Source organism: Neofelis nebulosa, chromosome 16 (assembly GCF_028018385.1).
Source record: "Neofelis nebulosa isolate mNeoNeb1 chromosome 16, mNeoNeb1.pri, whole genome shotgun sequence".
NCBI lineage: Eukaryota > Metazoa > Chordata > Mammalia > Carnivora > Felidae > Neofelis > Neofelis nebulosa.
In genome coordinates this window covers 55,503,381-55,522,686 of record NC_080797.1, presented here as the reverse complement: position 1 = coordinate 55,522,686, position 19,306 = coordinate 55,503,381, and the positions used below count along the sequence as shown (strand labels likewise).

General features: G+C 38.0%; 1 pseudogene; it reads right to left on the bottom strand.

The window, feature by feature from the left end:
- Positions 1-14,096: 14,096 nt before the first annotated feature.
- On the bottom strand, positions 14,097-15,382 carry LOC131497996 (protein LZIC-like; annotated as a pseudogene).
- Between the last annotated feature and the right edge of the window lie 3,924 nt (positions 15,383-19,306).

Genomic DNA, 19,306 nt, shown 5'->3' with positions numbered 1-19,306 from the left:
GCTCAGAGCCTGGAGCCTGTTTCGGATTCTGTGTCTCCCTCTCTCTGACCCTCCCCCGTTCATGCTCTGTCTCTCTCTGTCTCAAAAATAAATAAAGGTTAAAAAAAAAATTTTTTTAAAGAAAAGAAATAAAGGGTATAATGATTGGAAAGTAAAAAATAAAATTACTGCTATTTGTTGACAATGTGATTGTCTTCATAGAAAATCCAAGAGAATTTATACACAAATTATTGTAACTATTACAAGAATTGTGCAAGGTTGCTGAATTCACACTCATCATTTCAAAAAAAATCAAAAGCATTCTTATACACCTGCAAAAACTAATTAGGAATTGTAATCTTTAAGAGTTCCTGTCACTATATGCACAAAAACTAAAAAGTATATTGTTATTAGCAATGGATCTAATAAGATTATGTTGACCCAAATGGAGAAATTATAAAACTTTGACAGTCAGAAGGCCTCAAAACAAATAGAGCAGTATACCATGTTCATCGATGGAATACACAATATTATTTTTTAAATCCCAAATTACTGTAGAAATTCAACATAGTTCCAATAACAATCCCAATTTGGCCATATCTGTGCATAGAGAACTTTCAAGCTAATCTGAAAATATGATAGAAAAGAGCCAAGAATAGTAAAGACAATTTTGAAGAAGGAGGCATTTTGCTTTACCACAAGTGAAAATTTTTAATAAGGCCATAGTAATTAAAATGATGTGATTCTGACACAGAGAGAGATAAGTAACTCCAATGGAATGGAATAGAAAGCTCAGAAATAGACCCACACATTTAAGAATTTGGCATTTACAGCAATGGTATCACAAATCACTGAGAAAATGATGGACAATTCAACAAATGGTGCCAAAATAATTGATTATCAATATGGAAAATTAAAATAACATTATCTTCTTACCTTACACTGTATATAAAGCACAGCTGAAAGTTTTGATGTGAAAAAAAGCAAAATTTTAAAGCTCTTAGAAGAAAATATTGGAGAATAGTTTTGTGCCCTTGGAGTAGGGCAAGATTTCTTAGGTAAGATCCTAAAAACACAATAGTATAAAGAATAAATTTGAGTATGTTAAAATATAAATGTAATATATTAACTGTGTTTAATATATTAATTATATTGAACTGGGAAAAAAATCCACAACAAAGTTAAAAGTCAAGCCTAGGGTGGGAGAACATCTTTACAATGAATATTACTAACAAAGGGTAAGTTCCAGATTATTTAAGAAATTCTAACAAATCCACTTTTTAAAAAAGGATCAACAACCTAAGAGAAAAATATGCAAAACATATGAACAAGAAAGTCACAGGAAAGGAAACGCAATGGGCAAAAAACATATGTAAAGGTACTTGACCTCACTGGTATTTTGAGAAATGCAACTTAAAATCATAATAAGAGTGACTTCCAGGTAAAGATACCAGGTTGATATTCGTGAAGAATATCATGATTAGATGGAAATCTTTAAAAAGCCAGTAGGTTCCCAGATGTCCTTCCTTGCTTCATGCAGCCAGAACTTTGAAGAAAATAAAAGAATCCTTGGAAAACAAAACAGCAGACAAACGTGAGGGACGGTAATTATACAGAGAACAAGCAGATTAAGTGAATGTTCATATACCAAATGCTGATGAAGTGAAGGGACCCTATACCCTCCAGGAAAAGATTGGGAAATGCTTCTCTAAGGATTCTGACTGGTCCAAGTGGAAAAGCTTAACACTTCTGACATCAGGGGCTCCCCCAAGGACATGACCCAGCCACATAACCCTACAGTGAGCCCCATAATCTCAAACTCAGAGCTCTCAGTTTTTTAGTGCCCCATGTTTATATATTAGTGAGCATCTGGGGATCACCAGACTACTAAGGAAGACCTCTACCATAAAGAATAGAGATGAAAACAAACACAGAAAAAAGCAACCTGGAGAAAACAGGTTCTAAGTAGGAAAAGGAAACTAAAGACAAATAAACAAAATCTGAACAAATAAAAAAAGATTATTATTCTTAGGTAAGAGTAGATATTACTACATCCATAAAACAAGAGCAAGAAGCTTTGAAATGAACAGTCATGGAATTAAAAAAATGTTAGAAATTTAAAATAAAATAAAGAAATTTAAAATATATATGATAACACCAATGGAAAACTTAATAAGTGGATTGGAAGATAAAGTTGAGAAAATTCCCTGAAAGGTGAATAAAAGACAAAGAGAAAAAAAAAAAAAAAAACAAGAGAGAAAATAAAATAAGACCAATCCAGGAAGTCCAACATTTGAACTATAGGAGTTCCAGAGAGAACAGAAAAAATGGAAGAGAGGAAATTCTCAGATAAATAATCCAAGAAAATTTTTCCAGAGGACATGGCTTTCCAGATGGAAAAGGCTCACCAAATGTCCAGCATATTAGACGAAAACAGATCAATCCATCCATACATATTCTTAAACACATAAAACACAGAATAGATTCAAACCAACTTCAGAAAAGTAGTTACTGCGAAAGTATGGAGTGGGAAGGAATACAGAGTGAGTTTCAACTAAATCTGTAATGTTTCTTCAAGAAGGAACTGGATATGGCAAAATGTTAATTTTTGTTAAATATGGGTAGTAGTACATGAGTATCTGTAATCTTCTCTGAACTATTCTTTTTTTTTTTTTTTTAATTTTTTTTTTCAACGTTTTTTATTTATTTTTGGGACAGAGAGAGACAGAGCATGAACGGGGGAGGGGCAGAGAGAGAGGGAGACACAGAATCGGAAACAGGCTCCAGGCTCCGAGCCATCAGCCCAGAGCCTGACGCGGGGCTCGAACTCACGGACCGCGAGATCGTGACCTGGCTGTAGTCGGACGCTTAACCGACTGCGCCACCCAGGCGTCCCTTCTCTGAACTATTCTTATATGTTTCATATAAAATATAAATGCAATGAGGCTCAGGAAAATACATAAGAATAATCACAGCAGCCAAAAACTGGAAATAAATTAAATGTCCACCCCAGGAATATAGAGAAGTTGTGGTATATTCATATGAGGGATTGTTCAATAAAAAGGAATGAACAACTAATACATGAATAATGTGAGTGAATACCAAAGATATCTTAAGAAAGGGAGCCAGGTACAAAAATGTGTATGATTTAACAATAGGCAAAATGAATAGAGGGTGATAGAAGTCAGAATAGCCTAGAGAGAACAGAAGGATTAGGGGATTGAATGGAAAAGACAATAAGGGAACTTTCTGGGTTGATAGAACTGTTCTATACCTTGCTTTGAATGGAAGTTACATGAGTGTATGTAATTATCAAAGCTCACTGAACTGAATACTTACAATCTGTCATTTTATTTTCTGTAAATTACACTTCAATGATGAATGAATGAATGAATGAATGAAGTGGGAAAAACAGGTGACAAAAGGGAACTTCAAAATTAAATTTTGGGTAGAAACTGGTGGTCTCCACTCTGTGTCCCTTCATGTCCACAATGTAAAAGTCCCAGGTGGGTTTGGAGAGCAAAGGTTTATAGAGAGTGTCTATGTCTCTTTTGTATTTTCATCTTTTTATTTGCTCCAGAATCCACATGTAATGGTACCAGTGTGATGGTCTGCTTCAGAAATCTGGGAAGAGGTAGACAAAAATGCTACAAAGAAAAATCACAGAACTCACATCTCATCTTGGCCAGCCTCCTTCCGATCCTATCTGTGAAGCTCCCTGACAACATTCCTGACCAGGGGTGAGTCAGTCTCATGCCTGAACCTCTGCAGTGAGAAAGAGCTCCCTCTTTGGTGCAAACACCAATAACACTAAGTGGCAAACCTTAGTGAGTGCTGTGCCTCGCACCGTTCTCAGCCCTTTTTGTGTATTGACTCATCCCAAGTCAGCTCGTTCTGAATTTGGACAGCTCTACCTGCAGAAAGTTCAGACAGGACTCCCAAATTTCCCTGCTATCTTCATAGGTCTCTTAACTGAGGGGGAATGAGGATTTTCACTTTGGAACGAGTTGCCCATGGAGATGACAGGGGAACAGGGAGTTGGTATTCATTGTGCTACGTGTTTATCTTCATAAGAACATTGTTTCCTGGGCTCTGAAGTAATAGCAGTAGTAATAGGAATAGTTAACATTTATTGAGGCACATGCTCACTTTACTTGCATGTGCCTCATTTAATCCACACAACAACCCTGTTTTTCTATAGATGAGCAACTTGATGCTTTGAAAGTTTAAGTCACTATCTTAAGGCCCCGGAGCTGGTTGCCAGAATTCCAGCCCAGGCTCTCTGACCAGAGGCTGAGCTGTTAAGCATTCCAGTCCTCTTCTGGTACCTCTCTGTGGTCTGAGCAAATTGCCTTCCCCGTTTCCTTAAGTATGAAACAAGAGAGCGGCATTCGAAGACCCTAAAGCCCAGGCCTCACTCCGATAATCTGTGTTCTAAGCTATAGGTGTCTATAATCCTTTCCCATCTGGAATGTGCCCAGCATAGCCTTTCCTAGGGCATCCAGCTAGCATATGGAGATTAGGAAGAAGGGGAAGATGAAGAGATACATGACCCTATGACCCAGCAATTGCACTACTAGGAATTTATCCAAAGGATACAGGAATGCTGATTTGAAGGGGCACATGCACCCCAATGTTTATAGCAGTGCTATCAACAAGAGCCCAATTATGGAAAGAGCCCGAATGTCCATCAACTGATGAATGGATTAAAAAGATGTATGTATATGTGTATATATATATATATATATATATATACATATATGTATGAATGGATTAAAAAAGATTAAAAAAAAAAAAAAGAGGTAAGAGGTTAGAGTGGGAGAGAGCCAAAGCATAAGAGACTGTTAAAAACTGAGAACAAACTGAGGGTTGATGGGGGGTGGGAAGGAGGGCAGGGTGGGTGATGGGTATTGAGGAGGGCACCTTTTGGGATGAGCACTGGGTGTTGTATGGAAACCAATTTGACAGTAAATTTCGTATATTAAAAAATAAAAAAAATAATAAATAAATAAATAAATAAAAGAATTTTGATATAGAAAAAAAGATGTATGTATATGTGCATATATATGTATACATATATGTACACATACATGTATATGTATACATACATGTATATATACATGTGTACATATATATGTACACATATATATACACATATACATACATCTTTTTAATCCATTCATCATTATATATATGTGTGTGTGTGTGTGTGTGTGATGAAATACTACTCGGCAATGAAAAAGAATGAAATCTTGCCATTTGCAACAATGTGGATGGAACTGGAGGCTATTATGCTAAGTGAAATATGTCAGTAAGAGAAAGACAGATATCACATGATTTCACACATATGTGGAATTTGAGAAACTTAGCAGATGATCATAGGGGAAGGAAAGGAAAAATAAAATAAAAACAGAGAGGGAGGCAAACCATAAGAGACTCTTAAATACAGAGAACAAACTGAGGGTTGGGGGGGGTGGGGAAAATGGGTGATGAACATTAAATAGGGCACTTGTTGGGATGGGCACTGGGTGTTATATGTAAGCAATGAATCACTGGATTCTACTCCTGAAGGCAAGACTACACTGTATGTTAACTAACTTGAGAATTAAAAAAAAAAAAAAAGGGTTAAATTCCAAGCTTTTGAAGCCAAAGAGAGAGAGGGAAAGAAAGAAATACATGAATGAATGAGTGAACGAATGAAGTGGAATCTAGCATTTTCCTTGCAGAAGGCTGTCCCCAGTCAACTTTTCCTGGAGTGAAAAAAAAAAAAGAAAAAGAAAAAGAAAAAAGGGTCCTCGTCTTACTTTTTAGTTTCAGTTGCTTTTCACCATTTGGCTTCAAATCCCAGGGCATGAATAAAGCCAGCTTCAACCCCAGGGCTTTCTCTCAAGGCCCAGCTGTAGGCTAGAAGCAGAAAGTGAATATGCGCAGAGTGGCCAATTAGTTCACTGACTGCCCTCATGACCTCTGACCCCTGCTGGGCCACCCCATCCATTAGCTGTCCTCTGCCCCCTCCACACTCCTCTCTCCCAGTTAGAGTCGATGTCGGGCCATTCTCTTTCAGCAAAGAAACATGCTCCCGCATTCAGCCAGCCGCTTCCACTTGCTGTTCTTTTGTCTCCTCCCTCTGTTGCCCTTGTTGCTAACCTGGTCACCACTCCTTGACCCTAGGCTGGGCTCTCTCCCCTCCTGGGAGTGGGGAGGGGCAGTATGCCAAGGCAGGGCTTGCTGGGAGGAAGAAGGCACACTCTTGCTTTTCCTTTCCGCTTGGATTTCAGCCCACAAGCTTTGAGTTTTAATCCTATTCCTCATCGTGAGAGAATCCCTGTAATGCTTTCTCTGGGATGATGATTTCTTTCAAAGGCAAGTGTTTTTGAAGATTTCTGTGAGTTGGGAAGTCAGCAGTATGTTCCTTTGAGATGTTGGCTATTCCTCTATGAGGTTGGGGGGAAAACTATATGTATAGAATTTCTGTGTGTGTATATATATATATATATATATATATATCATATATATGGTTGATTAAGAGAGAAAAGGCTAGTTCAAGATTATGGGTGTGTGAGTACCTATTTGTGAAATAAGGTAAAGCATCTATCAAAAGAGGAAAGTAAACTAATTTCATTGCACTTGAGAAAAGCCTTCTAAGTGTTCATTGCATCTGCTAATTCTTTAGCCTTCCAGCTCAGAGAGCAAGGGAGCTAGTGGTGAGTTTACTAGAAAAGGCTACGTTTGGGGGAGTCAGACCCATTGCATTGAAATCCACGTCCTTCCACTTGTCAACTGGGTGACTTTTGGTAAAAACAGTGGCTTCCAATTTTCTGAGTGCATTCCATTGTGCCGATCACTTTACATACGTCATGTCATTTAACCTCATAATATAAGCAGCAAGGCAGACGTTACTAGCCATCAACCTCTCTGTTGTCCAATAAAGAAATGAAGGCTAAGAGAAATGAAATTATTTGTTCAGGGTTGTATAAATAGTAATTGGCAGGAAAGGAATGGGAGTGAGGTATACATGACCTCAGCATCCTTAAAAGCAGTGCCATACCACCTCCCGGTTACAGCGCACCTGAGTTATTTAAGCTTTATGAGCTTTGGTTTCCACACCTGTGAAGCACCTGATAGTAATGACTAACCAGTCCTGAATGCTTATTATATCCCAGGCATTTTTCTAAATACTGACATGCCATATCTCACTTAATCGTCTCAAAGTTCTTTTTTTTTTTTTTTAATGTTTTATTTTTGAGAGAGAGACAGAGCACAAGCAGGGGAGGGACAGAGAGAGGAGACACAGAATCTGAAGCAGGCTCCAGGCTCCGAGCTGTCAGCACAGAGCCAGGTGCGGGGCTCGAAGCCACAGGGCCGTGAGATCATGACCTGAGCCGAAGTTGGTCGCCCATCCGACTGAGGTGCCCCAATCGTCTCAAAGTTCTAAACACAAGAACTGTCTTATTCCCATTTTACAGAGGAGGAAACTGAGGCTTTGAGAGGTTGAGAATCCAGATCGTACACAGCTAATAAGTAGCAGAGCTGGGATTCTATTTTGAGCCTGTTTGGCACCAGGCCCAGGCTCTTTCTTTTTTCTGCTCTAGGATAGTTGCCTCAAGAAGGCCTGCTGACCAAGAAGATAGAGTCTGTACATGAAGAGAGGGCTACAGGAATGTGAGGAAGGAGGAAACGAATCCCAATGGAGAGCAACGCGGCCGGTTTTGTGGGTGGAAATTCACTTTAATGCCGGTAAGGCTCAGAAATACCGCTGTTTTATCAAGTGAGGCACACCCTAATTATGTACTAGTGTTTATGCTGAAGAGGGGGGCAGAGTCCTTGCCATAATGTCTAATAAATAGTAAGGCAGGTGCTGTATCTTATTTATCTTGGTCTTACTCTCCCTTTCCCTTCCCCTGCCCACCCCCATGACAGCTTGCATAGTGCCTTGCACCATAGTAGATAGAGGTCCCTCTGCCCCTATCTTTCATTCCCTAAATGATAAGTTCCTACCTCAGGAAGGATTTGGTTGGGGCTAAGTGGCTTTCTTGGTTTGGAGGACGCTGCAGTCCCACAGCTGGAAGACCCCATTCCCTCTCCTCTCTCTCCCTGCAGCACCTCTGTCAAGAAGCCCACAGGCTGAATGATGGGGGGCCCGCTGCACCAGCAATGATTTATGGTTCTTTGTTATACAAGCCCTTTCACATTCCTCCCTGTCCTCTTTTTTGCAACCAATTCATCATGACATTTAAATGAAACTTCGGATAGGGAACTCTGGTTCACAGTCCCGAAGACTATCGTTCAGGACACCTGAGCAACAATAGATCTAGTATTCAGATCTATAAAAAGACCACTTCTCCATCAGGATTATCTCAGATTTCCCTGCTTTTCCCAAGGACCCAGGGAAATGCTTTTATTTCTACCTTAAAGAATCCCAGGACTCAGCCTGAACAGTGAAAAGAAAGGGGCCACATGCAGCAAACTGCCTGGGGAGGACAGTGCTCTGTAATTTCCCCATAATTAAAATAACAGAGGCCCCACGGAAGATATGAAAACAGTATTTCAGTCCGGGCTGCAGAATAACTTTGCAAAGGTGCCTCAGAGTTGTTTTACTCAGTGCTCTGGGAACCCCAGCTTTGTTGGGTCAATCAACCATCAAAATGATGATGGCAAAGTGAAGTGAAATTTTCTTGGTTCTTCATTCTATTAATATGTGCTGATGTCACACTAATCAAAGTAAACCCTTTAGCATGGCTGTAGGAGTAAACCAGCAGTGAGCATCTCCTTCTGCTTGTTATCAAGCCTCTATCACTCAGACCACTCATAGCATACCGTATGCTGGCATTATCTTGACTATGTCAGTACAGTCAGCAGAATTGAGACTTCAATTCTTGAGGAAAAATCACATACACTAACTTTAGTACAAAATCATTGTAAAAAAAAAAAGAGCATTTTTAAATGTTTATTTATTTATTTTGAGAGAGAGCACAATCAGGGGAGGAGCAGAGAAGGAGGGAGAGAGAGAATCCCACGCAGGCTCTGTGCTGTCAGCACAGAGCCCAACGTAAGACTCAGACTCACAAACCGTGAGATCATACCCTGAGCCAAGATCAAGAGCCAGACCCTTAATGAACTGAGCCATCCAGGAGCCCCTGGGCATTTTTAATTTTATTGATTGACTGTTGTGTATCATCACCTTATTGTGAAAAGAACTATGATAGTTAGAGACTAACATCCATACATGATTTTTTTTCACATGATTTTTCATAACCAAGATGAGTAGGTGATGCCTTCTAATTTCTTATTGCATGATGATAAACTCACTATTCTCTGTGCCTCATTTTCCCTTTGTACACAATTAGGAGATGAATGTTTCACTTCCTACCCTTCTCAAAGACAAAACACAAAATGCAATGTAAACAATGAGATATTTTCTATAATAATGTGTCCAAAAAGTTAGGCATACATCTTAATTTCAGGGAACCACATCCTACTTTAAATGCACCAAGGACTCTCAAATAATATCATTCGTAAAACAAATAAGCCCCTTGTATACTGGTTTAAACCATCCAGATTTTCAAGTAATAAGGTTACTTAAAAGAGAAGTTCATTCAGTTAAACTTGCAAAGTTCCTAGAGTTCACTCTATGCATTTGGTAGTATAAAGTATTTTTTAAGTATATATATCAGCTTCAAATGTTTATCATTTCAGGAATGTCTTTGCTTCCCATTCCTTAAATGCAGTGATTTACCTTGACCTTAAGATGTAACATTTCATTGTTCATTCCAGGTGATTCTGTTTCTGCTTTGTCATTTGCAAAATAGGAGTTTATCCCAAAGCAATTAGACAAAACAAAGTAAGAGACACGCATTTAAAAGATACTTGGAAGGGCACCTGGGTGGCTCAGTCATTTGAGTGTCCAACTCTTGGTTTCTGCTCAGGTCATGATTTCACAGTTTGTGGGATTGAGCCCTGCATTGGGCTCTGCACTGACAGCATAGAACCTGCTTGGGATTCTCTCTTTCCCTCTCTCTCTGCCCACTCCCTCTCAAAAATAAATAAATAAACATTAAAAAAATTTTTAAGGGGCGTCTGGGTGGCTCAGTCGGTTAAGTGTCAGACTTTGGCTCAGGTCATGATCTCACAGTTCACGAGTTCGAGTTCCACATCAGGCTCTGTGCTGACAGCTCAGAGCCTGGAGCCTGCTTTGGATTCTGTGTCTCCCTCTCTCTTGTCCCCTTCTCCACTCGTGCTCTGTCTCTCTCTCTCTCTCTCTCTCTCAAAAATAAATAAACATAAAAATTTTTTTTAATTTTTTTAAAAAGTAAAACCAAAAAGATACACGGAAAATTAAATAAATAAATAAATAAATAAATAAATAAATAATACATGGAGAGCAAGATTTTTACAATACTAATGTTTTATAAAATTTGTTAACATTCACACAAATTAAGTAATATCACATATGACAATCTGAGTTGTATTTTTGCCCAAGAGTTCTGTCCCTCAAACTGAAAATAATTCTGTGTTAGATCCACAGTTCTTAAACTGTAGCCCAAGATACCACAGGGTGCATAGCAATAAGCCTATGGGGAAGCACAGAACATTTAATTTGTTTTTTTGTTTATTCCAATATGCCTAACATATAGTGTTACATTTGTTTCAGGTGTACAAAAAGCTATTCAATAATTCATACATCACCCAGTGCTCATCACAAGAGTACTCCTTAATCCCATCCCCCTACTCACCTCCCCTCTGAAACTATCAGTTTGTTCTCTATAGTTAAGTTTCTTGGTTTGTCTCTCTCTCTCTCCTTTTTTCCCCTTTGCTCATTTGTTTTGTTTCTTAAATTCCACAAATGGGTGAAATCATATGTTATTTGTCTTTCTCTGACTTATTTCACTATAATCATATATATGCCACGTCTTCTTTATCCATTCATCTATCAATGGACTCTTGGACTGCTTCCTTACTTTGCCTACTGTAAATAATGCTGCTATGAACATAGAGATGTATGTATCCCTTTGAATTAATGTTTTTGTGTTTTGGGGGTAAATATCCAGTAGTGTGATTACTGGATCGTAGGGAAATTCTAATTTTAACTTTTTGAGGAAACTCCATACTGTTTTCCACAGTGTCCGCACCAGTTTATATTCCCATCAGCAGTGCACGAGGGTTCCTTTTTCTCCACATCCTCTCCAAAACTTGTTTCTTGTGTTTTTGATTTTAGCCATTCCAACAAGTGTGAGGTGATATCTTGCTGTTGTTTCAATTTGCATTTCCCTGATGATGAGTGATGTTAAGCATCTTTTCATGTGTCTATCGGGCATCTGGAAGTCTTTGAAGAAATGTCTGTTCGTATCTTCTGCTCATTTTGTAATTGGATTATTTGTTTTTCGGGTGTTGAGTTGTATAAGTTCTTAATATATTTTAGATACTAATCTTTTATCAGATATGTCATTTGCAATATCTTCTCCCATTCCATAGGTTGCCTTTAGTTTTATTGTTTCCTTTGAGTGGAGAAACTTTTTATTTTGATATAGTCCCAATAGTTTATTTTTGCCTTTATTTCCCTTGCCTCAGGAGACATGTCTAGAAAAATGTTGCTATGGCTGATATCAGAGACATAACTGCCCATGCTCTCTTTTAGGATTTTTATGGTTTCAGGTCTTACATTTAGGTCCTTAATCCATTTTGAGTTTACTTTTGTGGATGGTGTAAGAAAGTGGTCTAGTTTCATTCTTCCACATGTGGCTGATCAGTTTTCTCAATACCTTTTGTTGAAGAGGCTTTTTCCCATTGGATATTCTTTCCTGCTTGGTCATATAATTGTGGGTTTATTTCTGGGTTTTCTATTCTGTTTCATTGATCAATGTGTCTATTTTTGTGCCGGCACCATACTGTTTTGATTATTACAGCTTTGTAATATAACTTGAAATCTGGAACTGTGATACCTCCAGTTTAGCTTTTCTTTTTCAAAATTGCTTTGGCTATTTAGGGCCTTTTGTGGTTCCATACAAATTTTAGGATTGTTTGCTCTAGTTCTGTGAAAAATTCTGTTTGTATTTTGATAGGGATTACATTAAATCTGTAGTTTGCTTTAGGTAGTATAGACATTTTAACAGTATTTATTCTTCCAGTCCATGAGCATGGAATATCTTTCCATTTCTTTGTGTCAACTTCAATTTTTTTCATCAATGTTTATAGTTTTCCATATACAGGTCTTTTACCTCTTTGGTTAGGTTTATTCTTAGGTATCTTATTAGTTTGGATGCAATTGTAAATGGGATTGTTTTATTAATTTCTCTTTCTACTGCTTCATTATTAGTGTGTAGAAATGCAACAGATTTCTGTACATTGATTTTATATCCTGTGACTTTACTGAATTCATTTGTCAGTTCTAGTAGCTTCTTGGTGGAATCTCACGGGTTTTCTATATATTGTATCATGTCATCTGCAAATAGTGAAAGTTTTACTTCTTCCTTACCAGTTCAGACGAATTTAATTTCTTTTTGTTGTCTGCCTGTTGTGGCTAGGACTTCCAGTACTATGTTGAATAAAAGTGATGAGCGTGGACATCCTTGTTTTGTTTCTGACCTTAGGGGGAAAGCTCTCAGTTTTTCCCCATTGAGTGTGATATTCACTGTGGGGCTTTCATATATGGTCTTTATGAGAAACATATAATATTTAAATTTTTTAAGGGCAACATAGTGATATTCAACATCTGTTAGAAATTATGTGAACTTCTAGTATGAGGTAGATTATGGTTTCAACATTAAACTTATTCTTTTAATGATGTCATATCTTTGCAAAGATGAGTTTTCTGCACTTGCTGTGATGAAAAGCAAGCACTGCATGAATACCATCAGTATGGAGCAGGAAATGAGTGTGGTGGTGTCTAATATGAGCTCAAAGTTGGAGAAGTTGTGCAGCACCCAACAGCCTCACATCTCCTATTAGCAAGTAATTTGACTATTTAAAAATGAAATAGGGGCACCTGGGTGGCTCAGTCAGTTAAGCATCTGGCTTTGGCTCAGGTTATGATCTCACAGCTTATAAGTTCCAGCCCCGCGTCGGGCTCTGTGCTGACAGCTCAGAGCCTGGAGCCTGCTTCCGATTCTGTCTCCATATCTCTCTGTCCCTCCCCTGCTCACGTTCTGTCTCTCTCTCTCAAAATAAATAAACATTAAAAAATTTTTAATGAAATAAGAATACTATTCGCTCTTTCAATTTGTATGTATTTTAATGGCTACTCAGTTGTGAAATCATAAATATGTGTTAAGATATTTGGATCTAACAACTTAACAAGTGGAATTACTAGGTATTTCCTTTGGTGTGAATTGTCATGAAAAAATTACTGAGACTTGAAGACCACAGTTAATCAAGAAAGTTTGAGAACCTTGGTTTTGTCGATTGTAAATTGAGTCTAATAATAGGGTCTACTATGCAGGGTTGCTGTGAGATTAAATAAATTAATATATGAACAATATTTAGAATAGTATCTGGCAAGCTGTGATAGTAGAAGTATTATCACCTCATTACCAGCACTTTTTGTGTGTGTGTGTGTGTGTGTGTGTGTGTGTGTTTGTTTTTTTGTTTTTTTGCTTTTTAGTTCACATCTTTTCATTTACTCTCAGCACTTAAAAACAAGGAGGCTTGTGGGTGCCTGGGTGGCTTAGTTGGTTAAGTGTCTGCCTTCAGCTCAGGTCACAATCTGATGGCTCGTGAGTTTGAACCTCATGTTGGGCTCTGTGCTGACAGCTCAGAGCCTGGAACCTGCTTCAGATTCTGTGTCTCCCTCTCTTTCTGCCCCTCCCCTACTTGCTCTCTCTCTCTCAAAAGTAAAAATAAACATTAAAAAAAACCACGAAGGCTTAATAAAAACAGGGAAACTTTTTTCTGTACTCTCTCTCAAACACACAAGACATAATGAATAAGGTCTAATGGGTCCCTCATCTCCAAAAGTCTAGGATCACTCAGGCAGGCAGCCCTACACAAAGCACAATGATGAAGGGTATAACCAGGAGCCACAAGTATGTTTTTCTGTCACCTTTTCTTAGGTTATCAATGCATTCGAGAATCTCGTGATTTCTTTGCAATGATTCAAAATCCCTAGAATAATAAGAATGTGATCAATGTCCCAAGGTTCCACACCATGTCATGTTTTTGTTTTTTCAAACTCAGAGCTTGCCAGTGCAAGAACTTTGTCTCCAAAGCCAAGGTCTGTAGAGACTTTCTCAAACTGGCTGAGTGTAGCACCTGCATGTGCTGACAAGAAGCCTCATCATCTGCAGTCAGCTTCTCCCTAAGTTCCCTGAGAGCTGCTAGTATCTCCGCTTTGTCTTGAGTGTACAGGCCTCTTTCCAACTTTCCTGCCATGAGATCTCCATCCATCCCTGCTCACCTTGTCTGAAGGTGTCCTGGTTCGTTGGTTCTTTTTTGTTCTTTCTTTCTTTCTTTCTTTCTTTCTTTCTTTCTTTCTTTCTTTCTTTTTCTTTCTTTCTCTTTTAATGTTTATTTAATTTTTGAGAGAGAGGGAGACAGAGGAGAGAGAGAGGGAGACACAGAATCTGAAGCAGGCTCCAGGCTCTGAGGCATCAGCACAGAGCCCGATGCAAGGCTCAAACCCATGAACTGCAAGATTATGACCTGAGCTGAAGTCAGACGCTTAACTGACTAAGTCACCCAGGTGCCCCTGTCCTGGTTGTTTCTTTGCAAATAATCTGATGACCTCCAAGGTTTTGTTTTGTTTTATTTAATGTTTATTTATTTTTGAAAGAGAGAGTGTGAGCAAGCAGGAGAAGGGCAGAGAGAGAGGGGGACAGAGGATCTGAAGTGGGCTTTGCACTGACAGCAGAGAGCCTGATGCAGGGCTCGAACTTGAGAACTTTGAGACCGTGACCTGAGCCAAAGTCCTAGGCTTAACCAACTGAGCCACCCAGACACCCCTGAAAACCTCCAGAGTTTTAAAGGCCTGGCTGATAGCTGCCTTCCAGGTGCTTTCCACTTAGCAGTTGCTTTCCACTTAGCTCATCTATCAAAGTCATATTTTCAGACTTTTTAATTTTCTCCATTGAATCATTAAATTCACTTAGTTGTTCCAGAGTTTCCTCTTTGGTTTCTTCATATTCATCTCTATCACATTCCTCTCTGCATTCCTCCAGAGCTTGTAATTGCTGCATTAGTCTGTTCAAATTTCTTCTTCCAATTTAGTTCTCTAAATGCTGCTTTAATTTACTTGTCTCTGTCTTTACTCTGGAAGCCATTTTGATCTCTTGTCTCTTAGCACTTTGAACTCTGCACCGTGTTGACTGGTCCCAAAGTGCATAAACCCACAGCTGTTGAAGTTCCAACTGTTACAAACTTAAGGAAAGTGAAATTGTTCATCAGGACTACAAGAGGCTCAGAGTTCAAACCACTTGGATGTGCAGTTGGGTCCTCAGGCCCTCGGGTTCCCCTCTCCCCAGGACAGTTCTTTTCAATGATCTTTTTACTTATTTCTGTGTAAAAGGAAAGAAAAAACAGTTTGGGGGGTATGCCTATGCATCAGTCACATTAAGACTTTATAACTGCCATAATAATCATAAATTTCTATTTAAATTTACTATCTGGGTGGAAAAGAGAAATTACTCCATTTCTTTACTCTTGATTTCTTTGATTTTTGGGTCTCCTGGGGCTGAAATCTTCATCCAATTGCTTTTTTTAATAACTAGAAACAGAATTTGTCTCTGGTAATAACAGGGAGTTTTTAAAAATGCTATCAAAAACTCTTTTCCAACAGGTTTACAGCTTTTCAAAACAAAATATTTTTAGGGCACCTGGCTGGCTCAGTCATTAGAGCATGCAACTCTTAATCTTAGGGTTGTAAGTTTGAGCCCCACTTTGGATGTTGGTAGAGGCTACTTACAAAAAATAAAATCTAAAATAAAAAATGACCAAAATATTTTCTTTTTTTTTTTTTTTTTTTTTTTTTTTAATTTTTTTTTTTTTTCAACATGTATTTATTTTTGGGACAGAGAGAGACAGAGCATGAACGGGGGAGGGGCAGAGAGAGAGGGAGACACAGAATCGGAAACAGGCTCCAGGCTCTGAGCCATCAGCCCAGAGCCTGACGCGGGGCTCGAACTCACGGACTGCGAGATCGTGACCTGGCTGAAGTCGGACGCCCAACCGACTGCGCCACCCAGGCGCCCCAAAAAATGACCAAAATATTTTCTTAAAATTTTGTCCAAGGAAACATCTAATAAGATTTTTGACCTCCCACCACTCCCCTCTCCAAATTGATGGCTAAGGAGGCAGGCAGAATCAACTTGCTATGCATTGATTACAGCTTTTGTCTTGCCGTAGCTTAGCAAACTCCTTGGAGCTGCTTTAATTACCATTTATTTTTAATTTTTATATAATCTCAACCTTACAGAAGAGTTGTAAAAATAGTAAAAAAATCCCTGTAATCTTCACCAAGATTTCCCAAAATTCATATTTTACCACTATAAATTTACTACTTTTCCCTTTGTAGTTAGTTAATATTTTGTGACAACATACTTTGTAACTATGTAAATATCCTGTTTCTCATCCAAATGTCACCCACTAGCTTAACCATCCTCTACCAATTCAACTATTACTATGATGGTTGCCAAATAGTGATTTTCTAATCCCATCATTCCTTCTACATTTATTAGCTACCATTCTACTGTAAGGACTCACTTTCCCTTGTCCCACATTTGTTATTTACTCTCTTATTTACTTATATGTTTTTATATTCTTATTTTAGTCCATAGGTGGTACTATATTACTATTATTTTTTATTTTTATGCTTAATTGTCCCAGATTTGGCTGGTTGGAGACTTTTCAGTATGGCTCTTTATCATTTGGACATGTCCCACCATTCTTTGAGCGCTTCCATAACTTAGTAGCTTAAAATGATGCATAATATGAGGTTCATCATATTCCTTCCCAGCTCAAGCTCTAGAACCAGCCAATTCTCCAAGGAGCTCTGGCTCCTTTCAGTAGCAAACAGGATTTAGAAACCACATTCTGGGTGCCCAGTGTGCTTATTACTCCTGGGGCATTATTTCTTCTGAGATTTTTCAGTGGACAGAGCTAGGAAATTATATCCATATCTATCCACACATATCCATATCTATCTATGTTAAACACCATGAGTTTGTACTGTCTTGTCCAATTCTAATCCATTATTATAAGATATATTCTACTCTTCTCTCTTTCCCTATTTGTAATTCTCTTTTCTCTCAGTAAGAAAATTGAATTCCATTGTTCATAATATTTTTACTCATTTACCCAATCCCAGAATACACGGCAAGAAGTTCTAGAATTGCTACCCAAAACAAACAAAAACAAAGACAAAAAAACTAACCATTGTAAAAACAAACCCACAAAGTTTATTTTTTTTAATTTTTTTTTAACGTTTATTTATTTTTGAGACAGAGACAGACAGAGCATGAACTGGGGAGGGTCAGAGAGAGGGAGACACAGAATCTGAAACAGGCTCCAGGCTCTGAGCTGTCAGCACAGAGCCTGATGCGGGGCTCGAACTCCCAGACCGCGAGATCATGACCTGAGCCAAAGTCGGCCGCTTAACCGACTGAGCCACCCAGGCGCCCCCAAACCCACAAAGTTTAATATTCATTTATAGTTCATTTTTTCTTTAGTCTGAGAATATACAGTTTTTTAAAAATTGTATCCTTAGGTTATTTGGCTTGAATTAGTTCCCCTCCCAACCCTCACACCTACATTTCAGTGTGACTTTATTATTCATTTGAAATGTAGTTTGATTTGTTTGTATTCCGTTGTTAGGGTTTCCCTTATTTGCATGTGTGTGTGTGTGTGTGTGTGTGTGTGTGTGTGTTTCTTTTTTTTCCCTCAATATACGAATCATGAACATGGCTCTAAAAGAACCATACAAAAAGGAATCTTCAAAAGAAATGTCATTTTCCATCTTCTGCTTAGTGTCCACCCTCCTCACCCTTTCAATCACATTCCCACCCACCTCTGGTAAATAACCAATCTCATTAGTCTCTCGTGTATCTTTCCTGTTTTCCTTTTTGACCAAAAAGCAGGCACAGGCCTATTTTCTCACTTTCCTTTTTTTCTTAACACAAAGGTAGCATTCTCTTTTGTTTTTTGCTTTTTTCACTAAACAATATATACTAGAAATCATTTCACATCTGTATGCAGACATCTACCACATTCTTTCTAACAGATGTAGAGTGCTCTATTTTGTGCTTATATCATAAGTTATCCAACCATTCTTTTCTAAACGGGCATTTAGATGGTCTTCAATATTTTGTAAATACAAACAATGCAGCAATAATTGACCTAGAGCATATGTATTTCCATATTGTTGGAGGTATATATTTAGGGTGAATTCTCAGAAGTAGGATAACTAGAGCAAAAGTAAACATATTTGAAGTTTTTAAGATACCTGGTAAGGTTATAATATAGAGCTTTAAAGTAATTTTTGTGATAATGTTCACTACGTATTTATCCATATAGGTATTTTTGTTTTAGATTCTGGGCTACTAGACTTTGTATGTCTTTTAAGCAGCACAATTATATCTTAACAAATGTGTTCTGGTGATTATAAGCAATTGAATAACGAAATCCTTCTTAAGTAGATTAGATTTTGTACATGTGTATTTAATTAGATTTTAGCACCAACAGTAGTAATGTCAAAAATAATGAAGGAAAAATCCCTTAGAACTGAAAAACAATAGGTATATAAGGCTAGATCACATTCTATCTATGGGGATGATCAGGGACATCATATTTTTACATCTCTAAGGAGGAGGTATTTCCTCCCAGTAGAGTTGATGATCTGAAGTCACTGGAAAATGATGAATAGTTAAGGGAGCCAGTTTTCTGGTGCTACAAGGCTGGTTAATTATACTGTAAATCATGCAAACACCGACATTTTGAACAAAAAGCTCTCCAGACATCATTTCCTTCTCACTGAAAGAACAATTCTTTTAAAAATAGGCAGACTGGTAATTATCTTAGGCTGAGAATATACAAAATATAGACATTAATCCCTAGAGATGCAGAGAAGCTTTATGGCTTTGAAGTCTGTGAGGCATTTTAAAAATGCTTTATAAATATGATTTGACACTCTTGATTAAGCATTGTAGAAGCAAGAACAACAAACTCCCACCTCTGTAGTCTGTGGTCAGTATAATAACATTATTCTTGAGTTTTATTATTTATGTCTTTCTTTTGGGAGTCTTCCTTTATATAAATTCTGGGATTCCCCAGTAATTCTCTACCCTTTAGAAAGGTGAATGTTTCATTTGGAAACCTTTGTGGGATTTGAGCTTTCACAGATGAA